Source organism: Penaeus japonicus, unplaced genomic scaffold (genome assembly GCF_977035675.1).
Source record: "Penaeus japonicus unplaced genomic scaffold, GWHDUDI00000001_assembly GWHDUDI00000027, whole genome shotgun sequence".
Lineage (NCBI taxonomy): Eukaryota > Metazoa > Arthropoda > Malacostraca > Decapoda > Penaeidae > Penaeus > Penaeus japonicus.
In genome coordinates, this window is record NW_028234429.1 from 29,451,126 (window position 1) to 29,471,125 (window position 20,000).

At 41.7% G+C, this 20,000-nt stretch overlaps 1 long non-coding RNA gene across 1 annotated transcript in view; it reads right to left on the reverse strand.

Annotated features, from left to right (window-relative positions):
• Positions 1-10,892, reverse strand: part of LOC147468641 (uncharacterized) — a 208,508-nt gene extending 197,616 nt beyond the window's left edge. Inside the window, exons 1-2 of the long non-coding RNA XR_015192400.1 lie at positions 10,864-10,892; positions 10,434-10,579 (exon numbers count right to left, since the gene is read on the reverse strand). This is a non-coding gene — a long non-coding RNA (uncharacterized LOC147468641). The remainder of the gene's footprint in view (positions 1-10,433; positions 10,580-10,863) is intronic.
• Between the last annotated feature and the right edge of the window lie 9,108 nt (positions 10,893-20,000).

The following is a 20,000-nucleotide window of genomic DNA, read 5'->3' on the forward strand; positions in this document are numbered from 1 at the left end:
TTTTGCAGCTAAAACAATGATTGCAGTTATTCATTCAATATCCTTTGGAGTGCATTTTAAAATTCCAAAACAAACGCAGAGGCAAATAAACCCAACTTGGAACAATTCTAACAGGCAAACGATTCGAACAATGAATAAAAAAAAGACAAGAGGCAAAGTGCAGGCAGCCCCTACAGCGAATACATTAACCTTGTTCACCCCAATGACATTCAGCAACATTTACCTCTCTCCTCTCTTCTCCCTTCCTTACCCTGCCTCCTTCTCCCTTCTAAACTGCCATCTACACCCTACCCTACCCTACCCTCCTCCTCCTCCTCTTCTTTACCCTCCTCCTTATTGCGACACAAATTTCCTAAATTCGGACCCCGAATCCACCCCCACCCCCCACACGCACACAATCATCTACCCAGCTGAATCGAATCGAATCCCTTGATAAAACTGCCTCCAACCCACCCACCCACCCACCCCATCCCCTTCCCTTCCCGCCTTCAATCTCCTTATCCATTCCTTCATCATCATCATCATCATCATCATCATCATCATCATCACCATCACCATCACCATCATCATCATCTCCACTCTTTTTCCATCCTTCTTTACGATCCCTTAACACCCCAACTCCACTAACCTAACTCCTACCCCACCAACCGATCTATCTTTGAACCACCACCACCATCGTCATTACCACCAACACTACAATCACCATCGCTTCCCTCCTTCACAAGTCCTCCCTAAACCCTTCCCTTCCTTCAACCCCCCCCCTTCCCCCAACTCCCCGAATCCCCCCCCCCCCTCTTCTTCTAACATCCCTATGCTCGAACAGCGGGTGTCCTCACGCCGTAAACCAGAAATGCTAATGTAAACTTTGTCGATGGAGTCATGGCAAGGAGGAAAAAAAAGAGGTGAGGGTGATGGAGGAGAAGGAGGAGGAGGAGGAGGAGGAGGAGGAGGAGGAGGAGGTGAAGGAAAAGTAGGGAGGAATAAATGGGATGTGGGGGAGGGAGGAGGAGGAAGAGGACGTAGAGGAGTAGGAAAAAGGCGAAGGAGAAAAAATTGAAGTAGGAAAAAAGGCGAAAGAGGGAGCACGCAAGAAAGCCATGACAATGTATGCCAAGGTATAAATGCCTTCTCGTTTACCTTTTCTCTGTGCCCCCAGCCCCCCCCCCCCCCTCCGTTCATACACCGACAGAAAACAAAATAGGATAGAAAAGAAAATCTGTCTGTCTGTCTGTCTGTCTGTCTGTCTGTCGGTCTGTCTCTTTCTCTCTCTCTCTTCATCAATCTCCCTCACACACACAAACACACAGAAAAACAAAAAAAAAATAAATAAATAAATACAAACACAAACACACACCCCTCCACCCACTCCTCCTTCCCTCCCCCAATATCCCAGATATCAGTCCATTCCAACTATCAATTCCATGCAAATAAGGGCAACCCTCGTACCCGACCGCGAGTCCATCCCAATCAAAACCTGTAAACTCGTCCCTACCACCGCCACACGCCATAAATCGGCGTCCATAGGGAAAGAGGGAGAGGGAGAGGGAGAGGGAGAGGGAGATAAGTGAGGAAGGAGGGAGGAAGGAGAAGGAGAAAGAGAGGAGAGAGAAGGAGAGGGGAGAGAGAGAGGGAAAGGGGGGAGAGAGAGAGAGAGAGAGAGAGAGAGAGAGAGAGAGAGAGAGGGGGAGAGAGAGAGAGAGAGAGAGGGAGAGAGAGAGAGAGAGAGAGAGAGAGAGAGGGAGAGGGAAAGGGGGAGAAGGGGAGAGAGAGAGGGAAAGGGGGGAGAGAGAGAGAGGGAGAGGGGAAGAGAGAGAGGGTGAAGGAGAGGGAGATAAGGGAGGAAGGAAGGAGAAAGAGAGGAGAGAGAAAAAGAAAGAGGAGAGAGAAGGAGAAAGAAGGAGAGAGAGAGGGAAAGGTGAGAGAGAGAGAGGGAGAGGGGGAGAGAGAGAGAGAGAGAGAGAGAGAGAGAGAGAGAGAGAGAGAGAGAGGAGAGAGAGAGAGAGAGAGAGAGAGAGAGAGAGAGAGGGGGGGGGAGGGGGGGGGAAAGGGGGAAGAGAGATAGGGAGAGGGGGAGGGAAAGAGGGAAAGGGAGAGAGAGAGAGAGGGAGAGGGGGGAAGAGAAGGAGAGGGAGAGAGAGGGAAAGGGGGAAGAGAGAGAGGGAAAGAAGGAAGAGAGAGAGGGAAAGATGAGGAGAGAGAGGGAAAGATGAGGAGAGAGAGGGAAAGATGAAGAGAGAGAGGGAAAGATGAAGAGAGAGAGGGAAAGGGGGGAGAGAGAGGGAGAGGGATAGGGGAGAGGGAGAGGGAGAGGGGGGAGAGAGAGGGAGAGGGAGAAGGGGGAGAGAGAGGGAGAGGGATAGGGGGGAGAGAGGGAAAGAGAGGGAGAGGGATAGGGGGAGAGAGAGGGAGAGAGAGAAGGAAGAGAAAGGGAGAGAGTGGGGGTAGAGACAGAGGAAAGGAGGGTGAGAAATGAAAAGGATAAAAAACGGGGTAAACATAGAAAAGCAGATGCAGAAAGAATAAAAATGAGAAAAAACGAACGAACATAAAGAAATAAAAGGCAACCTTGCAATAAAATCACGCAAGCAGTGACTGCAAGCACGCTCTGGCACCCTAGAGCACGCACTATATTACTCCTATGTATGCACGAAAAGTAACACGTCGCGTGTGCTTGTTAGTGAAATCACGATCACAAGCTCGATATGGATGGACAAACAAATAAAACAAAAAAGACTAACCGAACACTCCCGTCACTCCAAACAAATAAAAAACAACAAAAAAAAAATCCTTAAACTACCCAACAAAACCAATCCACTCATTTTCCTTTCTGCAAAAACGGAAAACCTGGAAAGAGAAAAATCCGCAAACAGAACTTGGAAACAGGACCTTGAAACGGAGGCAGGCCATTAAACACACGCTGAAAAGGTCTTGTCGAGCGGAGGCCAAGCGAGCAGTAAGGGGGAGGGGGAGGGGGAGGGAAAAGAGAGGGGAGGGAGGGGAGGGGAAAGGGGATGGGGAGATGGGAGGGGGTGGGTACCTGAATTCTGTTGATGGAGGTCGACGTGCCATGTTTGGGCCGCACACCTTGCCACGGACGGCGGTGTTACCCTTACCTTACTTTGCTCGCTTATGTGGCCCACACCTCTCCTTTCATCTCGCTCTTTCTCTTCTTCGCGCGACTGTCATTGTTTTTCCTCTTCTCCTTCTCCTTCTCCTTCTCCTTCTCTTCCTCCTCTCCGTCTATTTTTCCGTCTTAGGGTCTGTCTCCATCTATCAGTCCGCCTGCCGATTAACCCTTTCCTACGCACCCTGACAGCAATCCCCTTAGACCCCATATCCCCTTCCCTCCCCTCTCCCCCCTCCTTGGGCGGCGTCAATAGCACCATCTTATCCACTCCAATCATCCATCATCATCCACCCCCCCATCCGCCGCACGCCGCCCTGACCGCCCTCCAGCCGGAAATCACGGCAAGAGACCCGGAGGAGGGAGGAGGGAGGAGGGAGGAGGGAGGAGGGAGGAGGGAGGAGGGAGGAGGGAGGAGGGAGGAGGGAGGAGGGAGGAGGGAGGAGGCAGGAGGGGGAAGGAGGAGGGGAAGCGACGGGCGGCCGGCCGCTTATGCAAAAGAGACCGGAAGAACGGGACCGGAAGTTACCTGAGGCCGCCGCTGCCGCAGCCGCCGTCGCCGATCTTGTTTTGGGCCATTGCGAACGCGGTGGCCGATGAATTATGACCGCCGATGTTGGGGGTCACTTTACAGCTCGTCTGGCAGTGACTGATGCACGAATTAATAATAATGCTGGAGGAGGACGGCGGGAGGGAGGGAGGGGGTAGGAGGATGGGAGAGCGAGTCAAATCAGCTGACTTGCCTAGACCTCTTAATCTTCCTCTCCAGCCATCCTCCTCCGCGTCTGTCGGTCTTCTCTACCTATCTGTCTGCCTGTCTGGTCGCTGTCTTCACTCTCACTCTCACTCTCACTCTCACTCCTCCCCACTCCCTTTCTCACACCCTCTCCTACTCCCTCTACCAATCTTCAACGCCCACAAAACTTCACTCCCTCAACCCCAACAAGACCCCTCCAACACAACCCCTTCTCACAAAAGAGGGACATTCAAGCCATCGCAACTACGGACCATTAGAGCTCCGGCGCACATTCGAGAGAGACGCCGAGTTAAGCAAGTAAAACGACATGTAAATGTATACGATTTTCTCTCATTAGCATACGCGGAAACCCAGAACTGAAGAGGGCAAGGAGAAATAAGAGGAGATAGGAGATAGGAGATGGGAGATGGGGGAAGGGGGAGAGGACGGAGGAGGAAGAGGGGGAGAGGACGGAGGAGGAAGAGGGGGAGAGGACGGAGGAGGAAGAGGAGGAGAGAAGACGGAGCGAGGGAGGAGAAGAGGAGAAAGAGTGGAGGAGGAGAGGAGAAAGAGATGAGGAGGAGAGGAGAAAGAGAGGAGGAGGAGAGGAGAAAGAGAGGAGAAAGAGAGGAGGAGGAGAGGGGGAGGAGAATGAGAGGAGGGGGGAGGGGGGCAGTGGAGGAGGAGGAGGAATAGAAAGAAGAGGAGAAAGAGAGGAGAAGAGTGGAGGAGGAGAGGAGAAAGAGGAAGAGTAAGAGAACGGGGGATGAGAGGAGGAGGAGGAGGAGGAGGAGGAGGAGGAGGAGGAGGAGGAAGAGGGTGGGAGAGGGAGGAAGTGGAGGAGGAGAAGGTGGTGGAGGAGGAGGTGGAGGAGGAGAAGGTGGAGGAGGAGAAGGTGGTGGAGGAGGAGGAGGAGGGGAGGAGGGGAGGGGAGGGGAGGGGAGGAGGAGGAGGAGGAGGAGGAGGAGGAGGAGGAGGAGGAGGAGGAGGAGGAGGAGGAGGAGGAGGAGGAGGAGGAGGAGGAGGAGGAGGAGGAGGAGGAGGAGGTGGTGGGGAGGAGGGGAGGAGGAGGAGGGGAGGGGGAAGAATAGAGAGGAGGTTAGAGGAGAAGGTAGAAGAGGGAGAGAGAGGACAGGGGAATGGGGAATAGAACAAGAGAGAAATGAAGGAGGACGAGGAGGAAGAGGAGAAGATAAGAGAAATGAGGAGACGATAAGAGAAGGAGAGAATACTTCGAGAGAGGATGGGAGACCTAAAAGGAAGAAGGGAAAGAAGAGAGGAGTATAAATGACGGGGGAAAGAAAAAGGTAAGACATCCGAGTGTAAAAGGAAGGAGAATAAGAGGGGGGAAAAAAGACACGAGACAAGCAACACAACCCAGACACTATAAACAAACCCACACAAGAGGAGACGGCGAGGAGGATATCCCGAGCGCGATATACAAACCTTAAAATAAACAGAGAGAGTTGCGAAACGTATAAAATGATAATAAAAGGCATCTACACCTCCACCCCCACCCCCACACACACGCACACGCACACGCACACGCACACGCACACGCACACACACGCACTCCACCAGTCCTACCTCATTCGCATCCCCCGAGGTGAATGAATGAGTGAGTGAGCGATTACGTGAATGAGTGAGCGAAATGAGCGAGCGCTTGAATAAGTGAAATGTGTGAGCGATTAAATGAATGAGGGTGTGAATTAATGAGTGAGGGAAATAATAACTAAGTGAATGAGTGAAAGAACAAAAGAATGTGTGAATGAATGCACGAGAATTATTTCATGAATAACCAATCGATGAACAAGTAAATAACTAACCCAAATAATCAGCAAATGAATGAGTGAATTAATGAATGAACAAAAATACGACGAATGAATGAACGTATAAGCGGAGCCTGTTCTAGCTTCTTCCCACGCGAAGCGGAAGTCACCTAGAGTAATCACTAAGCCCTGTGCAGGCAGGCACACGAGTGAGCAAGTAGAGCAGGCAGACCAAATAGGGCAGAGTAGGTAGGGCAAGCAGGCAGGGCAAGCAGGCAGGGCAAGCAGGCAAGCAGGCAGGCAAGCAGGCGTGCAAGAAAGCAGAGCGGTAGGAGGTGCATAACGTGAAGTCAAGGACGATGATTAAAAATGTAAGAGGGAGGGAAAGAGTAAAAATTAAAGAGATAATATTTAGCACAAAACATAGTAAATGAGGGCAACAATGTAAAACAAAGATAAATGAGAAATAAAAACGAAAAAAGGGCAGAGAAAGAGCATACCGAAGGGGGAGGGAGAAGGAAAGGAAGAGGGAGGGAGAGGGAGAGGGAGAGGGAGAGGGAGAGGGAGAGGGAGAGGGAGAGGGAGAGGGAGGGAGAGGGAGAGGGAGAGAGAGAGGGAGGGAGAGGGAGAGGGAGAGAGGGAGGGAGAGGAAAGGTAGAGGAGAGAAAAGAGAGGAGAGAGAGAGAGAGAAAGAGGGAGAGAGAGAGAGAGAGAGAGAGAGAGAGAGAGAGAGAGAGAGAGAGAGAGAGAGAGAGAGAGAGAGAGAAATGGACAGGGAACGCAAGATCAAGACCAAAAATAAAAAATAAAAAAACAAGATCGGAAGACCAATATATCGAGAGCGCGAGCGAGGAAGTAAGGAAGAGGAAGAGAGGCAACGCCACGAAAGAGGCAGGGAGGGGAGAGGGGGGAGGGGAGAGGGGAGAGGGGAGAGGGGAGAGGGGAGAGGGGAGAGGGGAGAGGGAAGAGGGGAGAGGGGAGAGGGGGTAGCGTGATTTCTCTATCATCCCTCCCCCCCATAGCCCCTTCCCTACAGACCAGCCCCCCACCCCTCACCCCATACCCCTTCAATACTCCCCCATATACGGTCAAGCGAGAGTGGGTCAAGGTGAGAGAGCCTCCCACATCCCCGCGAAGCTCCCCGGCCAAGGCGATCCGGGGTCACTCGACGGATGGATTCTCTCTCTCTCTCTCTCTCTCTCTCTCTCTCTCTCTCTCTCTCTCTCTCTCTCTCTCTCTCTCTCTCTCTCTCTCTCTCTCCCGCTCTCTCTCGGTCTCTCTCTTAATCCTTCGTCCGCCACCTCTTTTCTTGCTTCGTTCTTCCCCCTTCCTTCTTTCAATTTTTATCACCTTTTTCTTCGTTCTTTCTTCTCTCTCATTTGATTCTTTTCTCATCCTTCTTTCGTTCCGTCTCATCCATAGCTTCCAATCTTTATCTTCTCCACCTCCGGTCCCTCTCCCCTCTTTCGTTCCCTCTCTTATCCTATCTCTCCGTTACCTCCATTCCCTCTCCTCCTTCACTATCTCTCCTCCATACATCCCCCTCTCTATCATATTCTTCTTCAACTTCTTCTCTATTCCCTCTCCCCTCCTCCGCCCCCTCTCCCTATATTCACACCTCGAATATGGCCGCGGAGGGGGGAGGGGGAGGGGGGAGGGGGACGCCTCGCCGGAATTCATTACCGTCTCGTTTGATTCCATTTCCTTATCTCTCTCCCTCATGCCTATCGATAGCGGATTGTGGATTTCGTAATGGGGCAGGGGGGGAGGGGGGGAGGGGAGGAGGAGAGGGAGGAGAGGGAGGAGAGGGGGGAAAGGGGGGAGGGGGGGGGAGGGGAGGAGGAGGAGGAGGAGGAGGAGGAGGAGGGGGAGGAGGAGGGAGGAGGAGGAGGAGGAGGAGGAGGAGGAGGAGAGGAGGAGGAGGAGGAGGAGGAGGAGAGGAGGAGGAGGAGGAGGAGAGGAGGAGGAGGAGGAGGAGGAGGAGGAGGAGGAGGAGGAGGAGGAGGAGGAGGAGGAGGAGGAGGAGGAGGAGGAGGAGGAGGAGGAGGAGGAGAGGGAGGGGAGGAGGAGATGGAGGAGTGTAAGGGGGAAAGGGTGTTGAGAAGGGGTGAAAAAGAGAAAAACGGGAAGAGGGAAAAAGGGAAAGAAGGGAAGAGAGGGAGTGTAGGGGAGATGGGGATAGGGAGAGTGGGGGGATGTGGAAAGAGAGGGGGTAAGGTGAGAAGTGGCGTAGTCTGTGTCAAATAGGGAGAGGGAGGAGAATGAATTTCTGGGATATAATTAATTAAGAATATTCATAACTATAATTCGCGATGTAGGACTCGCTGCTGTAGGACTCGGTCTGGCTTACAGTAGCTGATCCCACACCCTCTCTCTCTCCTTCCCTCCCTCCCTCCTTCACTCCTTCCTTCCTTAATTCATTAATTCATTCCTCCCCTCCCTCCTTGCCTCCCTTCTTCCTTCCTTCCCTCCCTCTATCTCTATCTCCCCCTCTCCCTCCCTCTCTCCGGGCCATCAGAAGACAAATCAGAGAATCGCAATGACTAATATTCTGGTATCTCAATGAAACCAATCATTTCCTAGTGAAAAATATTTCCATCATCCCTGCCACCTATGCAAAACCACTTGAGTTGCATTTACCGTTTTTCTCGGTACCTCTTCACAGTGTTTTCCCCGTTCTTAAAATCTTAACTGACAAACACTTCAAATTTAACAAGCGTAAATCAACAAGACAAAACAACAATCGAACTTAATAGTTTCGAATTAAAAACTTTAATACGCTTCAGGTCTAAAATCTGACACCGATACCACATTTCGAAACTGTGGGTCCCATCTTTCTAATGAGGTTTGACATTGAGTGGGTTTTCCTGTCATCGTGTCAAAAGTGATGGCCTACTTAAAAAAAATCGCCAGATTAGATAGATGACTGGAGAGTTTAACTGGTTTCTAACAGGGTAAGTAATTTGCGCTACATATATACTTTTATATAATGCAATGTACTTTTCAAATTATACTCATTCTAATTTTACGTCTGATGTTATATAACTTTCGTCTGAAGTTTACTGATGAGTCCATGACAGACTAAAGAAGATTTTTCACTTCCGGTAACTGCTATCATAATTTTGATAAAGTTATACAAAATATACATCTAAAATGCATCTAGATTTATAATCCATAAAATTCTCACACAATTCGTACAAATACCGGAAACATGTGACGGTTAAGGATATTAATCTCTAGATTAAAAGAGTCCCCCCTTCGCCACAGCATAAAAGAAAATGGTTAAATGACACGAAGGTAGAAAAAGAGTCAGGTAGTTGGGGGTGACTTCAACAAACTCGTTGCTCGTTTCTCTCTATTTTATTCTCCTTTCTTCTCCTTTCTCTATCTATTGGTCGGAATTAAAACCTCGTCTTTAGTATTTTTTCTTCATTTCTCTCTGTCCTTCCCACATGAATCACTCATTCATAAGATACTCACTCTGGATAGCATGATGTCTTCCCTTCCGTTCTCGAATCTGTCTTCTATCATAACCACTTCTCTCTTTTCCTCTTTATCATACACCTCTTCTTCCTCCATCTCCCCATATCACAGCCACCTTGACTCCCCCTTTGTGCTTTAACCCACCTCTCTTTCCTCATCTACCTCACTCACTAACTCACCCACTTATTCACTTAATATCCCCTAAATCAACCACTTAAGTCATACTATCTCTTCACCCTCCTTCCTCTTACAACCATTCATCACAGAAAAAAAACTGTCCCTCCTACAACAAGAACCCGCAAATAAAGGCCTTTAAAAAGTAAAAACAAAATAAAATCTATCTTTCATGATCGATACAATCAATAATCATTAATCAAAGTCCTCATAAAAAAAAGGCTACCACAAAGCTACATACATACACGCATGCACAAGACCTTCGCAGCAGCTGGTGCAAACTTCTTGTACTTGCTCTTGCAAACTTGACCTTTGACCTTTTAACTGATCTTCCCCCTGTTCATTGGATGAAACTAATTACACACCATAAAAAAAAAGAAGTTCCTCATGGAAGCACGGAAGACGAAGCTGGATAATAGTGCAGGAAGAGAGGGGAATAAAGAGAAGAGAAGCAAAAAATTTTAATGTCTGAGAGAAAGTAACCATAAAATAAAATCCTCCAATACAGAAATAAAACAAAAATAACAACAGTAGGGATAATAAAGAAGAAAAAGACCACCTGTGGAGACAATCTATTATTTCTAAAAATAATAGAAGGTAAAAATCTGAGACAGAGATAAAGATCACCTTCCCATAGGAGAAGAGTTAAAACAAGAGAGAAAACAAAAACTTGTCTAAGGTGGGAATGAGCAAATACCCAAAAATATACCAAAAAATACCAAAAGTGCATAGGCCTACTCACCAACTGACAAAAGATGATGATTTAAGACAGAAGTACTTTATGATATTCTGACAACAACAAACACAATACAAAGAAGATCTTAGTAGAGAGGAATATAGTAAGTAAATAAAAAAAATTACAAGAATAAAAAGCCCATCCTAGGTGGAACACAAAAACAACAATACCATGAAAGTGTAAAGCCTCCTGATAAATATAGGTAGGCACATAAAAAAAATAACTTTTAAAAGGAGGAGTAGTCGTGCCTCTACATAATCCCATCAAATAAAAGAACACTCAAAAGAGGAGAAAATCAAACTGATTATCAGAAGCAAATATACCTATCCTCTAATAATATTTTTGGATGCCCCCCCCCCCCCCCACACATTCACACCTGTCAACATCCAGTACCACAAATCGTGTACTCACCCTCTAGTCCGTGAACGACTCCTCTGCCTTGAGTAACTCGGTGAATCCTCCAGGCGCCGCCGTCTTCTATCTCGATCCCGGTCCCTTGAGCGGCTCCTGCTACGGCTCCGCTCAGTTGTAGATCGGTGACGCCTTGAACGTGGCATCTGTCACGATGGAGAGGTGGAGGTGTGAGGTTAAATATACCAGGTAAAAGATTTTTATCAAAACAAAATCTATCTTTATATAAAAAAAAAATACCTCTAGCTATCTGTAAGTACCAAAGGACTTTCATCATATCATTTTTCTGCAGGTTAATTATGCACTGCATTAATTCATTTACAAATAATACATCTCATTCATTATAACAAAACCTTTCAACCTGTTATTAATGTACCATTATGATGCTGGTCTTCAAAATACCAATTTTGAAAGGTTAAACAAGGCCTACATATAAACATTATGAAACACTATGTCCATTTGTCATAATACCAGTTTCCCGCAAGCAACACATAATCACTCTGAAATGCTCTTCCTAGGTAGCAACACTCTAGTGCCAATCAACAGAGCCTAAATTCCTTGCTAAACTGATCAAAACCAAAGATGATTAAATTAGAGCCACTTAACTAGCATAGGAAAAGGCACCAAGAGAGTATTTAAGCATATACATTAATTATCTGTTATCATCACTTAATAAAATCAAAGTTTCTACCCCACATAATTCATGACCAAAGAATTCAAAATAATCACAGGAGATATGATGACCTGATTCAAAAAGAAAAAGAATATCAACTTCATATTCTGAAAGCTAATAACATTAGGGTGAAACCCTTCATATGCAAAACCTCATCCCACTTAATCTATGAAACCTTATCCAGCGACAACAAAAAAATCAACATAAAAGTTCAGTGTAACGAGGGAGAGAACAAATCTATCAGGTGAATGATAAAACATAGTACTAGGAGCAGGGGAGGAGAGGGGCAAGTGTAGAAGCATTAAGAAGAAAAAAAGATAGAAAACAAAGATAAAACAAGGACAGAATTTTTTTTTAAATCTGATACCAGATGCTCAGCTCTCTACAAAAGGATGCCAAAGATGTAATCTAAGAGACAATCAGCGTTCCTAAACCCTTGACCACAAATACAAGTGGACAACAAGGAAGTATATCTGCATACTAAAGCCCTGACTCCCTTCTCCACTCAGCAAACTGTTCACCTTACATTCTTCACTGGCCTTTTCTCTAAGACCTTCAAATCATGAACATCTTGACTCAACAGGTGGTACACTTCAAGGTGGATGAGGCCAATATCAGCTGATTTGTCCTTAGCAAAATATTAGAGGGCTAGATAGTTTCACCTTTTACTTCAGTCATAATTACAGCAAAATGTCAGCAGACTAGTCTTTTTCCTGCATTTTCAATTTTCTCATTCTCATTCTCTCTCTCTCTCTCTCTTTAGATATACATCACAAATGACAACATACAGATAAAAATCAAATAAGCAGACCCTAAAGAGAATGTAAACACCAGCACAAGAAAAAAAAATCATATATACATAACCTTAAAATCTCCAACAAGGTCTTGCTTGAATTTTAATGAGGCAGGCCTGTACTGGTACGTTTATTAATTCTATATGTTGAAGAGACTCACAAGAGAGGTCAACAAGCTTTCAACTTCCACAATATTGCTAAATCACATTTCTTAAATGCAGACCCAGACCCACATAATATAACAATGACAATGACAACAACCACAACGATAATGCTAAAATTCAAAGTGACGATGATGACAATGAAGATAATGACAATAATAACTGTACCTATCATCATTACTTCTCATTTAACTATCATAATTATTATTACTGAGATCACCAGATATGATAATGACGGTGATGAAGATAATCATAATCACAATCTTGATTAATATAATCATAATAATATTAAATAATCAATAATGTTAATGATAATGATAACAACAATAATAAAAAAAAAAACACAGTTATAGTAATATCAATATCAATAGCAATAGTAACAGTAGTTGTAGAAACAGTAGTAGTAGTAGTAGTAGTAGTAGTAGTAGTAGTAGTAGTAGTAGTAGTAGTAGTAGTAGTAGTAGCAGTAGTAGTAGTAGTAATAGTAATAGTAATAGTAGTAGTAATAATAAAAATAGTAGTAGTAATAGTAGTAGTAGTAGTAGTAGTAGTAGTAGTAGTAGTAGTAGTAGTAGTAGTAGTAGTAGTGGTAGTGGTAGTAGTAACAGTAATAGTAATAGTAGTAGTAGTAGTAGTAGTAGTAGTAGTAGTAGTAGTAGTAGTAGTAGTAGTAGTAGTAGTAGTAGAAGTAGAAGTAGAAGTAGAAGTAGAAGTAGAAGTAGAAGTAGAAGTAGAAGTAGAAGTAGAAGTAGAAGTAGAAGTAGTAGTAGAAGTAGTAGTAGTAGTAATAACAAAAATAAAAATAACAATAACAATGATGATGATGATGATGATGATGATGATGATGATGATGATGATGATGATGATGATGATGATGATGATGATGATGATGATGATGATGATGATGATGATGATGATGATGATGATGATGATGATGATAATAATAATAATAATGATAATAATAATAATGATAATAATAATAATAATGATAATAACGATGATAATAATATTTAAAAACCATATAAAAAGAAACAAAAAATATTAACAATAACAAAGATAACAAATGACTAATCCAAAACTACACCAATCTTCCAATCATTGATAATCAAATCTCCCACAAATATCAGCAGAGGTGATACATGTTCCTTTATTCTGCTATTTGACAATATCAAGTCATTTTGCTTACTATAACAAAATAAAACAAAAACAGTGTAACGAAGTAGGACGCATCAGATGCATTGGAGTCTAGAATCCATGTCATCCGTAACAACTGTGTCGATGCATACAGTCATGGGGCTTCTTTGCTTTCTGATGATGATTCCCTTTAACATGTTGGAAAGTGTTCAAAAGAAAAAATGTGGCAACAATGCTGGAGGACTTGGGGCATGATTATGGGTCTTGACATCAAGGGAGGACAGGTGTCGATGGGTGCCATGCAGGTATGGGCTAAAGTTGTGTACCAAGTCGCCGTACTTTTCAATTAAGCAGGATTTCAGTTCAAGGAACCATATTGTGAGGTTCGGCAAGATTTACTCCAGCATGAGCCAAAGGGTACAAATGGTAACAAAGTTAGATATTATTATATGAGCTACAATGTATATGTACGAGTTGCTACCTGCAGGTAATATCACCCTCTGATAATCATTGTTGTATGGCCATCTTTGGAAGGGGCCTGGGCTGGTGCTCTCAGTGTGAGGTTTTGCCGGCAAATTTGCCAATTGTTACAATACAAAACTAGCAATAATGAAGTCTGATTGCAAAAACACACTGACCTTATTTACTCATCTAGCTTAAAACATTCTCTTCAACATAATTCATCCAGAAATTAATACATGTCAAAATAATCATAGAAATAAAAGAAAGACATTACAAGAGAGTAAAACTAAAGGTAGAAGAGAATGCCAAAAGATAGGGAAGAGGGAAGGGGAGGTAGGGAAGCCACACTGAAAATGGATCATAATGATCCATTTGACTTACATACGAGAGACGAGATATAATTTACCCCCTCATCATTTGATCCCATGACCTTCCTTCATTGATAAAAGGGCATATTGTTTGTGAAAGACAATAACAACAATAACAAAAACATCCTATGCAAAACAATAAACGTGTATTAAGGTTCCATCTGGCATACTCGATATCTTATCACATCATCAACGCATGTGCTGTTACACTGTGATTTGCTTGTCCTCCTTATGCTTCTTATTCTAAGTTGCTATAAGGATAATCCAGGATAATTTTTGGTCATGGAAATATTTCCAATAAGATCTAATGTTTTAACTTCCTTTGTAACAGACTGTTTGCTTTGTTAAAACTGTTTTTCTCTATTGTATACAAATGAGGCAAAGTACATTTATGGTCAACAAGATGTATGCCATGCATTTTATCAATGCACCAACTTCAGATACTCCTTTTCTTCTAAATATGTTTTTACAACTACCTAGTAACCAATTAAATAATTTTAGAAAAACATATGACCTAGCAACCAGTTAAACAATTTAAGAGAAACATATAACCTAGAAACCAATCAAATAATTACAAGTGAAAAATATAACAAACAAAAGAGTACATAAAAACAAAAAAATCCAAAACTGCATCAAAGTCTTCACATGTTCATCCTTGGTAATAATATCAATTTACTTTAACCCTGCCAAGATGGGCCACATTTCAAGATGTTCAGCTAAACCCCAATGAAATTTTTAAAAAAAGAAAGAAAAAGCGATTGCCGATTCCCAACAATTTGTGGTTTAGTGGTATATCCTCATTGGAAAATAGCTTAAAAGCAGGTGATGACAGAGCACTAACATAAGATTAACCCAGTCACAATGGGGGCATTCCAGCCTTCCGTGTTACAATGCCGGGGCTCTCGAACGCATAGGCCTAAATCAGTTAAATAAACGACGCCGTATGGCGTCACCCAGCGAACGGGCCTTGAATGCGCGGTACCGTAGTGTACCACTCGTCCAGAGAGGTTTAAGGTTAAGCCTTCCTGTGCAAAATCAAGTTTATTAAATTCAATGTCCACAGCATGCAATGTTTTTTTTTTTCTTCTTCTTTTTCTACATTCTTATTTTAAAACTTATTTCAATGGTATAAAATGTGTAGTATTTTTTTAAATATAATGCTAAAGGTAGTGTATTATGAGTTTCCCATTGCCCAAAAAAGATTCATGATACGACTAAAAGTTTGAGAAAATAAGGGAAAAAACTGGTTGCTTGCCGAGGCAATAGTATCATCAACAATAATAATGACAATAATAATAAAATAATAATAATAATGACAATAATAATAAAAAATAATAATAATGATAATAATAATAAAAAAATAACAACAACAATGATAATAAAATAAAGGTCATCATTAATCATAATCATAATCATAATAATACTAATAACAATAACAATAATAATGATGATAATAAAAACAATAACAATAACATCACCATTAATCATAATCATAATCATAATAACAATAATAATAATAATAATAATAATAATAGTTATAAAAAAGAAAATGAAATAATGAAAAAATAATGGCAACAATGAAAGCAATCACAATGATCGTAACAAAAAAGTATTGACCAATCCTCACAATAAACATCTGCATGATTATCTATGATCATAACAATATCAATAGAAAAACAAGGACAGTGTCAATAATGATAGTCATTTTATAATAATAATAATAATAATAATAATAATAATAATAATAATAATAATAATAATAATAATATCATCAAATATAGGGATGATGATAATAATGATAATAACAATAACAATGATGAAGATGATATTCATATTAACTTAATAATAATGATAATAATGAAAATTATAAGAATTATAATAGCAACAACATAAACACTGATAACAATCTAACCACCAACGACACCTAGATTCGTTATTGCAAGCTTCCATTCCACTGTGGCCAACATACAGCATAACTGTCTGCATATATATATGACAACTGTGTTTTGCATATCAATGAAGCAACAAGGGCTGCAACACTCACAGATCTAGCTACCAGTACCACCTCCACAGATTTCAAAAGTCTTTTATAATTTTTGGATTGAAGAATAGGGAACTATCAACATTCAATATATACATGCTTTTAAAGTGAAACCTCTCCCTTACTTTTAGTATTTTCCATTAACTATAACTATAACATTCAATTATATCCCTTACAGATAATGTAAACTACATCAGTCCATTTTTTATTACACAAACCTATTGGTCATTTCAACTTAAACTTATATCAAGATATAAAAAAGTAAAGATTAAAGGTAGTAAGTAGCAAGTTAGTGGCTTATGAATAGTTTGTTATGTATTAATATTAAAAAGGCAAGTTGCAAGGCACAGGGTTCATAGCATATGATGCTCAATATCACTGACAATCAAAATAAATAAAAATCACATTCACACATGCCTCTGTATAACATACTTGTTCAGTACTACTGCTTATCATGTCTAAATGGGCATCATATATCTATATACCAACTATCAATAGTAAAGCATGTAATCATGATATTCCATTTCCTATCAAAATTAGAGGTTAGTAAATGCATGAGTGAGAAATTCTCTCTATGTCCTCCATCCCTCGCCCCTCTTCCTTAGTCTTCCTACTAATCATTAGCAAACACAGCACCATCTGTGTCCATTTGATCATCTGGACAAATATAGTGAAATGTATCATTATCAGCTGCTTTGTGTGTGTGACATCCTTAAAATTCTGTGATCCATAGCAGAGCAGGATTCTTGGACTTGGCAATGTTTAATATTTTCTCATAGAGAACATTACACAATGGTATGAAATATTAAAAAAAATAATAATAATAATATATAAAAAACATTGCAAGATGTTAAGAAATATTGCAAACCCAATAAAGGGTGTTGAAAATCTCACATCATGTTGTGCTACAAAGTCAATGGTATGAAATATTTAAAAAATAATAATAATAATATATAAAAAATATTGCAAGATGTTAACCCACACAGGACGGGTGGTACAGCATGTGTACCGCGCATTCAAAAGCCCAGTTGCCGGGCGGCACAGTATTGTGCCAGCCATTCAATTGATTTAGGCCTAATAATTTGAACGCCCCGGCATTTGGACATTCAAGGCTAGAATTCCCCCGTCGGGAATGGGTTAAGAAATATTGCAAACCCAATAAAGGGTGTTGAAAATCTCACATCATGTTGTGCAACAAAGTCAGTCATTCTGAACTATGTTTGAAAATGTTAGACAATACAATACTAACAATTTCTTTAGGCTAGTCTGCACTGCCTCTTAATTTTTAGTCAGTGCCGCCAGCTTTGTTGACCACCCATCCTGACTGCCAGTTAGGTCATTAACCGCCCAGTCCGCAACGGGTTAAAATCCCCCACAGGTGTCTTTTAAACAATTACAGAGAAATGTCTTGGAATTCATTGATCTATAAATTCCATTTGCCACTTACTTCTTTTAATCTAATTTCAGATAGTCTTACCAGCAAGACAGTATGGAAAGTGTGGCAGCTATACACCAAAGATTTTTTTTTGCTCATTGCACACCTCAATGATTTATATTACAGCCATTATTTGAAAAGGACTTGTCCAGTAAATTAGGATATGGCATGCTGTGCAAAAAGAAATTAACCCTATGGCGACAGTGCGTCACACGCATGTGACCCAGCTAAATGCCCGATGCCAGGGCGTCATACCAGTATGACGTTCCCAATACAATATTGCATAGGCCCGGCGTAGGGGGTTTCCACTTATCGGCGGGCCTGTCGGGATTGGGTTAAGCACTGCACACTTCACTTTTTACGTCCACACCTGAGATCTCTGCAAAAATTACCATACTTTCCATACTGGCCAAAAAGATAAATAAATTGCAGGAAAAATAGATTAACCCACTGCCGACAGGGTGCCTAACAACCCAACTGGTCGTCAAGGCAGCTGGTCTACGACAGACACTAGCATCACCAGCTAAAAAGCAGAGGGACGGGAAAAGAGTTTTTTCTGCCCTCCGAGTAGCGCAGACTAGCTCAAACAATATTTTTCCATGAATACATCATAGAATGCAGGTTCAGACTGACTTTGGAACCCTGTAGCTCTAGAGTTAGTGCTGTTACAGCCATAACACTTCATGACTATGTCCGTGCTTCAACTGTTAGCAGTTCTCAATGTCGCATCACGTATGCATTGACTCCCGTCTTTTAGGCCTAATCAGTGCCAACATGTATGTCATGACACCCATACGCATTAGGTTAATGAATTCTAAGACACAATCAATGAATGATTTTTCCATCACTATTGGAAAAAAACGTTACTTGGTATATAAATAACAATGTAAGAAGCATCACACTTCAAAAACCCATTCAGAGTGATCATTTCATTACACTAATGTCTTCCATGTTATGTGCTTCGAAAGTTCAAAATCCCTGTACTGTAATTCACAGTGACACCAATCACATAGGCCTTCAAGATTTTGTTTCTATAAATTTCAGACCTTCCTGTTAATTTATCACCAAAAAAAAACTAACCTGTCTCTAAACTCTATTTTCACACAACATACATGGCCTTTTCCAGAGCATAACACTTTCAGATCATGGTGTCTGCTTGACACTGCTGCTAACAGGTGTGTTATTCATAGTATCAATTAACTTCTACTTTGCAATTTATTACAGAAATGTCATTGACATAATAGTCTTAAAATTTATTGATCTATTCATTCTTTTATTTTGAGAGTGATGACTGTCCGAAGTGGGAACTTTACCATACATTGTGTACTATACGTTTGTCAATAGTTGATTCTGTCCAGATTTCATTATGGTAAAACATACTGCATCACCAATAAATCAATGCCAGAAATTCCAGTTCCACGGTAGTAACCCTCCCTTGACCCCCATCTACTAAGGAATTACCATCAAAACTTTCACCATAAGCTTAGCATGGTGTTGAATTACAATGCAGTCAGACCTCTTAAACTTATTGTTATATTGTATATTTGAACAAAACCAATTTCATAGTAATATCTTTTGGGTTTGTGATTTTACTCTACATTTCTAGAATTCACAGTAATAATATGAAAGACTAGAAAAAAAATTGCAAATTCAACATGGGTAACACCAAATCTTGTTCAATATTGACTTCAATCTGTTAATTTCAATTTGAAAAAAATGTTTGCACTGAGAAATTATTGATATTATATTAACAAGATAAAATGTTCTTCCAATTTTAAATAAATTAATGCATGACACCAAATTTCTTTCTAAGAAACTATAAATAAATAAAGGTATGATTTATAAACCAAATAAAAAAAAATCAAAACAATAAAAAAAACATCCCTAACGGACAACATTCACGAATAACTAAATGAAAAAAGCGTAATCAACACATAACACAATGAAATAACAAAAGCAAAATCATATTCTTTAAATAAGATTAAAAAAAAAACACCAAAACAAAAGATGGTTCCTCACACTTCAAACTCTTCCTTTCACGTATTTACAATTCCTGACGACCTTGTAGAAGGATAACAAGGATATTTGCGTTTCCTGCTCCTACAGTATCACAGAAGGAAAATACAATACGGTAAAACGAACAAGGTAAAAATGAAAAGGTAAAAACATAAACAAAAACATTCCGCCATCATAGCATCGCGCGCACTTCTACAAATCGATATATAACCTCTTCACAGACACCTTTCACGCACTCCAAGTAATCTGACACTTTTGAGACACTCTTCACTGCTTAAATTGCGTCCTGACTTACATTCTGCGCTCGAAATAGGTAGAGTTTTTCCCAAATAAAATCCAGACTGAAGACTCGATCCTCCTTCACACAACAACAAGCGTGGCAGCTCCAAAAGGTGTTGTCTCGACGACGCTCATTGGCTAAAACGGTGACGGAATTGTGACGTCATAAGAATTCTTGTTATGAGGAATGTGATTGGTTGAGGA